The sequence below is a fragment of the Poecile atricapillus genome, chromosome 1 (assembly GCF_030490865.1).
Source record: "Poecile atricapillus isolate bPoeAtr1 chromosome 1, bPoeAtr1.hap1, whole genome shotgun sequence".
Classification (NCBI taxonomy): Eukaryota; Metazoa; Chordata; class Aves; order Passeriformes; family Paridae; genus Poecile; species Poecile atricapillus.
The window spans coordinates 144,178,894-144,187,549 of NC_081249.1; positions in this window are offsets into that span (position 1 = coordinate 144,178,894).

The window sequence follows — 8,656 nt, forward strand, 5'->3', positions numbered from 1 at the left end:
TTGCCTTTTGTGATCATTGCTTCTGGGGCAGTGAAGGTCAGGTGGGGCTGCTCCAAAATCTATTGAAATCAACTGTTTGTGCCTCTGATTGAAGCAAAATGAGAAACCAAGGTTTTAGTTTTAACACTACTCATCTTCAGGCCAGGCATCAGAGCACCACTGGTTTTACAAGAGGGTGGGGCAGATGCAGTGGTGCAAGTAGAAGACTTCTCTCTCCCACTTTAAGGCTTTCCTGGGGCTGAACTTGGGAATGGTTTCCCATGCACCCCATGTACCCAGTTCAGTTCTCCCACCCGCACAGTAAGGCAGGGAGGCCGTGGCAGTGGTTGTGTTTGAACGTGTTTGGGTGAAGTGCCAGGACTGCTGAGACTGTCTGACAGCTGCTTATGGTTCTGATTCAAGACAGCCATGAGCATTTTCCCTCCCTGACTCCTCTCACGCTGGCTGCACAGCTTCTGTGGCCACACACAGCGTCTCTTAGCATGCAGGTGAAATGAGGAAGTAATCTTTTTTGCCAGAAAAACATAAAAATAGAATATATTCGCTTTTAATTACCGCAAAACATGAATGCTTCCCATCAAAACCGCCGGAGTTGTATGTATCTTTCCTTCATTCCATTAATTATTTACCTTCATTTTTAATAATACAGTTAAGGGCACTATATATAGCTTCTGCTCTATCAATAAATCATGCTTGTGTGTCTTCATATTTACCCTATAAAATTATAAGTGCCAACATGTTTGCATGGATTTGCTAAGCAATTGTAGCAACGAAATCCCCAGCAGTGCATGTCTTGGAGTCTTTGGTGGTGAACTCAAATATTCTTCACTCAGTGAGGGCTTTTCTATGAGATTTTAAAAGATTTTCAGTCTTCTCATAAGCCCTGAAAATCTCTCTCATCCCCTTCTTCTAGCTTGCCCCAAGTCAGTTTCACATGACTTTCTAAAACATGGTTTTCGTCTTCCAAAGCAGAGAGAAGCAGGAGTGCCTACACCTGAATGCTTTCTCAGTGGATTGTAACAGGGATGGGATCAGAACTACAAAAACAATATGACAGTGGCCTTGGTGGGATTAGAAAGGTAAATCTGCAAATGTAGCAGTATTATCTGTGTTGCATGGATGATAAATATTAAGATGAGTTGTTTAAAGAGCAAATGACCATGGAAGCAGGTAATTCTTCTGCTGAGAAGACAGAAACTGAAGTTGAAAACAGAACAGCTGGACAGCAGCGTAGTGGGCAGCACACGGGTCTGCTGGTGAATAGAAAACAAATTATCATAAGGGATCAGTCCAAGATATAAATCTCACTTCTGTTAGCTTTTTTTAAGGCTGATGTACTTTTGGTATGGAACCCTGGCATTCCATGAGAGCTACACCCCACTGAGTAAAGGGCATCCCTGGGACTAGATGAAGCAGGGATATTTTAAATGAAATCTGTGCTTTTTCACCAATAAAAACCACACATCTCTGCTCAATGTGAAGTGATTTAACCATGTAAGTGAGAGGAAAGGATTGTGTGTTTTAAAAACCCAAAACAGCAGAGTATTTACTCATCACTAGTAATGCATCTGCCGAACATTATGTTGTCTTTTGACAGTTAGCATGGGATTTCCTCTTGTTTTTTTTTATCAGTTGTTTCTATAGAAATGCCATTTTTATCAGACTAGATGAAAATATCCTGAAATAACACACCTCTTCAACAAATACAGATAATTCTTGCTCAGTCTATATATTGTATCCCTATCATACCGGGTTTTCCTCTCCTCATTACAACATCCAAATAAAAACCAGTTAAAAGCACGTCACTGTACAGCTAGGACTCCAGAGAACAGACTCCTGTGGAAATTGGAATAGGCAGTCAAGCAAATGTATTTCTCAAGTCAGGTCATTCAGACACTGCCTCTGAAGTGTGTTGCAGGTGGAAATCTATATTTGCACAGATGGTGAATGCGTTGTCATTGCTTCACAGAAGGCTTAAATTAAAATGGTCTTGAGCTGACCCTGCCTGACAATGCCCTCTGCCCCTGCTATCAATGAGGAAAACAACATTTCTGAAATCCAGCTTCTCTGGGCTGAGGACAGTGTCTGCCTTTGCTGGTGCTGTGGGATCTATCTGACAAAATCTGAGTGACGTAGTCAATGCATTCAAATCCACTGTAACAGACTTTAAAGGAAGCCTGTCAAAGTGCCTAAGCCTGAGATTTCAAGGAATTTGAGACAGTGTAAAGCACTGGATATGCTCACATGATTGTAGTCCATGGCAAATACGAAGAACTGGCTATTTTATTTGCATTAGAATTTTTTCCTTTCTTCTTTTCAGGTTACTTACTGCTGTATAATGGGAAAAACCTTGTACCTTTGCACCTGAACAGGATGAGAGTGCACAAAGTACATGCTTTATCCAAAATCCCTCTGTACTAGTCAGCATATGTACAGAAAGGAGTGCCAGGGGAAGCTCATCTCTCCCAGGCTTCAACTCTCACACCTTGGGAACAGAAAGCATGGCTTCTGCAATGCTCTTGCTTTGGGGAGGGACTTTTATGAGGGCAGGTAATGATAGGACAAGGTGAAATGGCTTTAAACTGACAGGATATATGTTTAGATTAGATATTAGGAAAAAAATTATGAGAGTGGTGAGGCACTGGAACAGGTTGCCCAGAGGTGTGGATGTCCCATCCCTGGAAATGTTCAAGGCCAGGTTGGATGAGGCTTTGAGCAACCTGGTCTTGTGGAAGGTGTCCCTTCCCATGGCAGGGCGTGTGGAACTAGGTGATCTTTAAAGGCCCTTCCAGTCCAAAGCCTACAATAATTCTATGAATATTCGATGTAGATGCCTGCACAGCAGCAGTTCCTACTGCCAGTGGACCCAAGCCTGGAGTACTCAACTCTAAATAGGTGTGCTAGTGCAGCTAGATCTGCCAAGAGTTTTTAACAGTGATGATCATGATGTCCTGATGATTTAAGTGATCTGGCAGAACTAACTGCAGTTACAACCCAACACAGAGTTGGGTTTTCACCTTCATCTCTGGCAATGTAAAGGGCTGTGATGGGTAGCTGTGCCTCGTCTTCTTAAGCACTTTTCCATGAGTCTTTATTAGGCCAGAGCAGGTTTCCCAAATCCTTTGGACTGATGTGAAAAGCTGTGTGTTCCCAGAGGAGCGTGAGTGGCATGTATTTCTGCTTCTCACGTGGCAACACACTGCTTCACCCAGCTTTCTGGTAGGGAGAGACAAGCAGACTAATGAGAAATAAAAGGACAGCTCAGTAAAGTGGAAGAAATAACCTGAAAGAGAGGTATTCTAAGGAAGCTACCAGAACTATATTGTTACCACGTGAAATGTCTCATGCCTAGAGGTGGCTCTGATACATAGTGCTGCATCACTATAAAATTCTCTTGCCACCATATAGATGGAAGAAATTACTTTGCTGGTGTTCCACAGGATAGGAGCTTGTACCCTGTATTTCCAGTGGTTCAGTGCTTGTGGTGTTTGGTACATGCATGGCATCAGGATGGGACTGTTCTCTCTCTCACTGGTGGTATTTGGTGATGGAAGTGAAGTGTCGCCCTGAAAATTAAGCCTTCTGATAATGTTTCATAGTTTTAGTTACTTTCCCATGAAAATCCTATAAACATAAGTTGTTTATCACATTCCTTCTAAGAAACGTCTTTTGATGGATGTTTCTCATGACCAGTGTGCTTGGGAAGGTGGTAACTTAATTATCCAATCTCTGGTCATTGTCAAGAATCTATAAATACCGGAGAATAAAGGGACAGGTTTTTGTACTGACACTGAGAGTGTTTGTGTGAATCATTTCGTGTCCTTTAACGACAGTGAAGTCAGCAGAAAGCTTCACCTGTACATGCTTTTCTACCAGGCTGACATGTAGGCATCTTTCTAGAGTACTCTCTTATGCTTATTTTTTGCCTGACAACAAGTTCTCTTCGGTGTTGTGGGTTGGGTTTTTTTAAAATTTATTTTCAGAGGTATTTTTAGCTATTGTGATCTCTCATGATATTTGCCTAAATCAGGAGCAAAGAAGATGTCAGTGACCAAAGTAAAGGTCACTGGCAGAGAATGCCCCTCCTGTTAGTGGCAAGTAGTACCATACCATTAGCAACACCAATATTTAAAAGCCCTTTTCTTTTGCAGCACAGTTACAGGAGAAATGGCAGAGATGACTGCAGTGCTTGTTCGGTGTCACCATGTGGGAGCATTGATTGCTCAGGTGCATGTGTTGCACCTTTCCATTATGGTTTGTCACTGAGGGCCATGCATTTTAAAAGTCTATTTGGCAGTGGACAGCAGCCCTGAGTGCTGGCAGACTGCCTTCTAGAGACATACAACAGCAGCAACTGCCCAGCTTTCTTCCCATGGGAAAATGTTGGTAACTTTCCAAATTATCGACTTGGCTCTAGAACGACACTGACCAGATGGTTGTTTTGCATCAGAAGTCATGAGCTGTGGAGGTTGATGGATGGATTTGGGCTTCTGAGTTCAACTTGGGAAAGAAGCTGACCAAGCCCCAGGATAGTTAGGTATTTCTTGATAAGAATGCAAGGTATTTCCTCATCTTCCAGCCACACATGCAATATTTTGGTGCTTGGAGCTGTTGGTGATTTGCCTAGCCTAGGATTACTCCTTTGGTCAGCCACTGTGCCTGAGAACCTCTCTTTCTTACAAAAGATAACAAAATATTGAAACAGATTCTTTTGTATTCTCTTTGATTTACAAAGCCCCACAGTGCCATGGAGGAAAAATCTGGGGGCTCAAATTTCACATGACTGTCTATAGCACGCCATTAATATTGAGATGTCTTTACAGTATTTGTAAGAAGAGTTTTGTACTCATTTTCTCCAAAATATTTTGTGGACAGAACCTGGCTAGCATTAGGATGAGCTACCAAGTCCCACTGAAAAGCAGGGTGCATCGGCTCAGGCTTGGAATGACATGAGAAGCAAGCACTAGCCTCAGAGGATGCTGGTGCATTATCACAGACATGACTTTTTGCTGCTGCCTGGCTCTCAGAACATCTGTCCAGTTTTGTGCGGGTCTTTTCAGCACATCTGGAACAGGAAATGTCAATACCTGCAGGAAACAACACCCTTGTGTACAGAGAAGGGCAGAGGCACATCTAGATCCCTCAGGCTGCCCGTGGCCCTTCCTGTCCTATCTGGGATTGAGAGTATCTGTTCCATCAGTGGAGGCTGATGAAGCAGAAGAAAAGACATGTTGGATTCTGCTTCAATATAGCAGAGGAATAGCCTTTGCTTACTCCTAAGTGTTTCTTGGGAACAACTCAAGACAATGCTGTGAGGAAAGATGAAGCTCTTGGTGACAGTGATAGGGAAAGAACTAGGAAAGATTTCTCAGGACTTAGAGGCTGAAAATCTGGGAAACAAGTTGGGGTGGGGGGGGGTAGTGATTGTTCAGGTATTGGAAATAGCACCTCAGAAGGAGTAAGATAAGGGAAAGAGAGAAATAGGAGGCAGGTGCCAAATTTGAAAGACACGAGCCAGAGAAATAGATGAGAGAACATTTCATTCTGAAAAGAAAGAGTGAATGTCAGTGCAAATTCTGGCATGTCTGTGCAATGTGGCAGTTATGTTACTAAATATAAAGATTGAGCATAGGCATCACTGCCACCTGGAAAGAGATGGCAGGAGACAGGGCACAGACATCTGAGAGAACAGGAGGGAAGCAAAAAGCCTAAAGTGTAGAGATAGGCTGTTAAAACTCAGGCCCGTCAGAACACCAAGACTGCTGTTTACAGCAGGGGTACCCCTGGGCCAGGGTGGTACCAGGGTGGCTTATTTCATGCTGGTAATTGGAAAGGCATCACATGACAACTGGCTGGTGGCTCATCCCACTGTGATCCTCAGAGCTGGGATCATCACAGTCGCTGTCAAAATGCCCCTCAATATATGGCATCCTTTGTCAGCACCAACAGATCAGAGCATGCAAAGACTTTACAGCCTAAGAGTCAGTATTGCCTTTGTCCTCTTTTCCTTCAAGAAGGCAGCAAACTACAAGCACTGGAGGATGTAATCCAAGTGCTAATAAATTATTGATGTCTCCCTTCAGCTTTTCACTAACTAAAAGGATATCAAAGCTCTTTTTGTGAATGGTCCAGACAGATTCTCTTTTGCTATATCCACAATTTGATTCACAAATATTTCACTAAGCGTTAATATTGAAACAACATAGTGTTCTCTCTTTACACGTTTAGCAAAAGATAATAGACATGTTTTGGATTACACAGACTCATAAACAGATACAGTGATATGACATACACAGACTCATAAATAAATACAGTGATAGGACATTTGTAACTGCAATAGATGTTTGATTTTGTAATTTTATAAAGGCAGAGCATATTATTAACTAGGTATACTTTTTTTTTTATTTTTTTTTTTTTTTTAATTGAAAGCCTCCTGAGATCACTGTATTTAGTCCTTAAAGATAGTCTGCATGGTTCTTTGGCAGGACATACAAGTCATAGAATGGTAAGACTTACTTTATATTTAGCAATAGCTCCTCTCTTCCAACATGCCTATTTGCATAAGTGAACTAACAAACCATCTGTATTGGAAATAGTCTTTACATTACTGTCAGTTTTGGGGCAGTATGTGGCAGTTCCTTAACAGCATATATTAATTTATGCTGGTTTTAGAAGCAGCAGAGACAAAATTTGAAGCCCTCATACTGCAATTTTCTGGGTAGGAGTCTCCCCAGAACAGAAGGCTTAATTTTTCTCTTTCAGTAAAGTATTCCACAAGTTTTGATGGCCAGAAATGCTCAGGATCTTCATAGGTGTCTCATCTTAAAGACAGACACCAGGCTTCCAGGTATATCTTAAAAATGGCACCAGATCTTTGCAAATTTAACCCAAATGACATCTCTTACTAAACAGCAGAGCAAAATTCTGCCTGCTAAATCAGTGCAATGGCCCTGCTGAGCTCAGAGAAAGGATTATCAACATTTTTACAGTGGCATGCTCTGAATGACAGGGTGCTGATCTTAAACTGACACAAACTGCAGTTCCTGACTGCACCAGTTTCTTCTTGCTCTGAATAGAGGCAGCAAAGCTACACATGCATGTTGTCTCTGTTCCTTGCTGGCTGTTTAGAAAGATTGAGTGACCAGGCACAAAGCCCAGAAGAGAGAGCTGATTTTTGCAATATGATATGCATATTTTGCAAGCCAGACCACAAACTGCTTGTCACATTTTTGGTGGTGTATATATATAAATATTCATAATTAATCTGTGTTAGAATAGAATATAAAGCTTCTAAAGAACAAAAATAGCCCCTTCAGGCATCTCATAGAAGTGACACTGATCCCCTGCATTTCTGAAATTAAAAAATGAGCTTCTTTGCATAGATTTTGCAGTAGTCTCTGGAGTTCAAGCTTCCTTTTTTTGCCCTGATCCTTCAGTTTGTGAGGGCAACCTTGATAGCAGAGATTGATACCTTGAATCTGGAGCTACAAAGGTGGAAACAAAGGCACCCGGTGAGAGATGACGTTTCCAAAGCTTACATCTCAGGGATAGTAACCTTCATTTTCCCTTCTCCAGATCTCTTTCATTTCTAGGCGTTTTTCCTGTGTTTTGGCTTCAGGTTTCAGCAGAATTCTGAGGGTAAGGCAGGTGGGAAGATGTATATGCATGTGCCTTCCAGATCGAAAGCCTAAATTCAGCTGGGGGCTACATATCCTCAGAGACAACTTTGTCTCTTAAAGGTGGAAGGGCCAATTAGACAGTCCTTGGAACTGCTGGCAGCTGTAACCAAACAAAAGTCAGGATTGGTTTAGATGAAATAAATCACAGTTTATTCAACATCAAAAACAGAGTGACTGTGGAAATGAAAATAAATTCATGAAGCTGTTCAGGCAGCACTGAATCCAGTGGGTATTAGATGTATCTAATAAATAAAAGCAACCATTTGGACTGGGATGGCAGGCAAATCTGACAGGCTGAGCTCTGCCAGGTCTTTGTTTTCTGTCCTTGTCTGACTCAGCTTTTGAATATGATGCTCTTACTCCTGGGCTATGTGGCTTGCCAAGCTGACACCTTTCTGGTGCACAGCCTCACCCTGCTGTCTGTACAAATGGGGGCCTCATCTTCTGTCAACCTTTTTCCTTACTGAATGGGGATGCTTCTTTTTTTAGCTGCCTTGTGATACACTAAAGCCCATTTTTTTCTATCTCCCTTCATGTTGCTTTTCATTAGGGCTTTTTAGCAGTCCTTACAAATAGAAATTCGGCACAAATATAAAGTTGATTCCCAGTCTCTCAGTGCACAGTTTTCTGGCTTGGCACATTTCCCTTCTAACCACAACACATCATGCCCCAGCACCCATTCCACAGCATATTTAAGGGTCACTAAAACCACCTAGACAAACAGGTATGAGCTGACAATAAAGAACACTTTTAATATATTTATTGCTCTATAGATCGTGGTGGGTATGTCACAGGCACTCCTTATGCATTCTTTTTGGCTCCTTTCTGTGTCCTAGGTGTGTCCCACTCCCTGCCAATCTGCTGACTGTCTTATGCTCCAGAGATTTCCCATTGTGCCACCTAAAGAAAGGAAATTGAGTATTTTAAATGTGTATTCTCATGTGGTTTATGAACCTGCACTGTAGTGCCTTCCACTG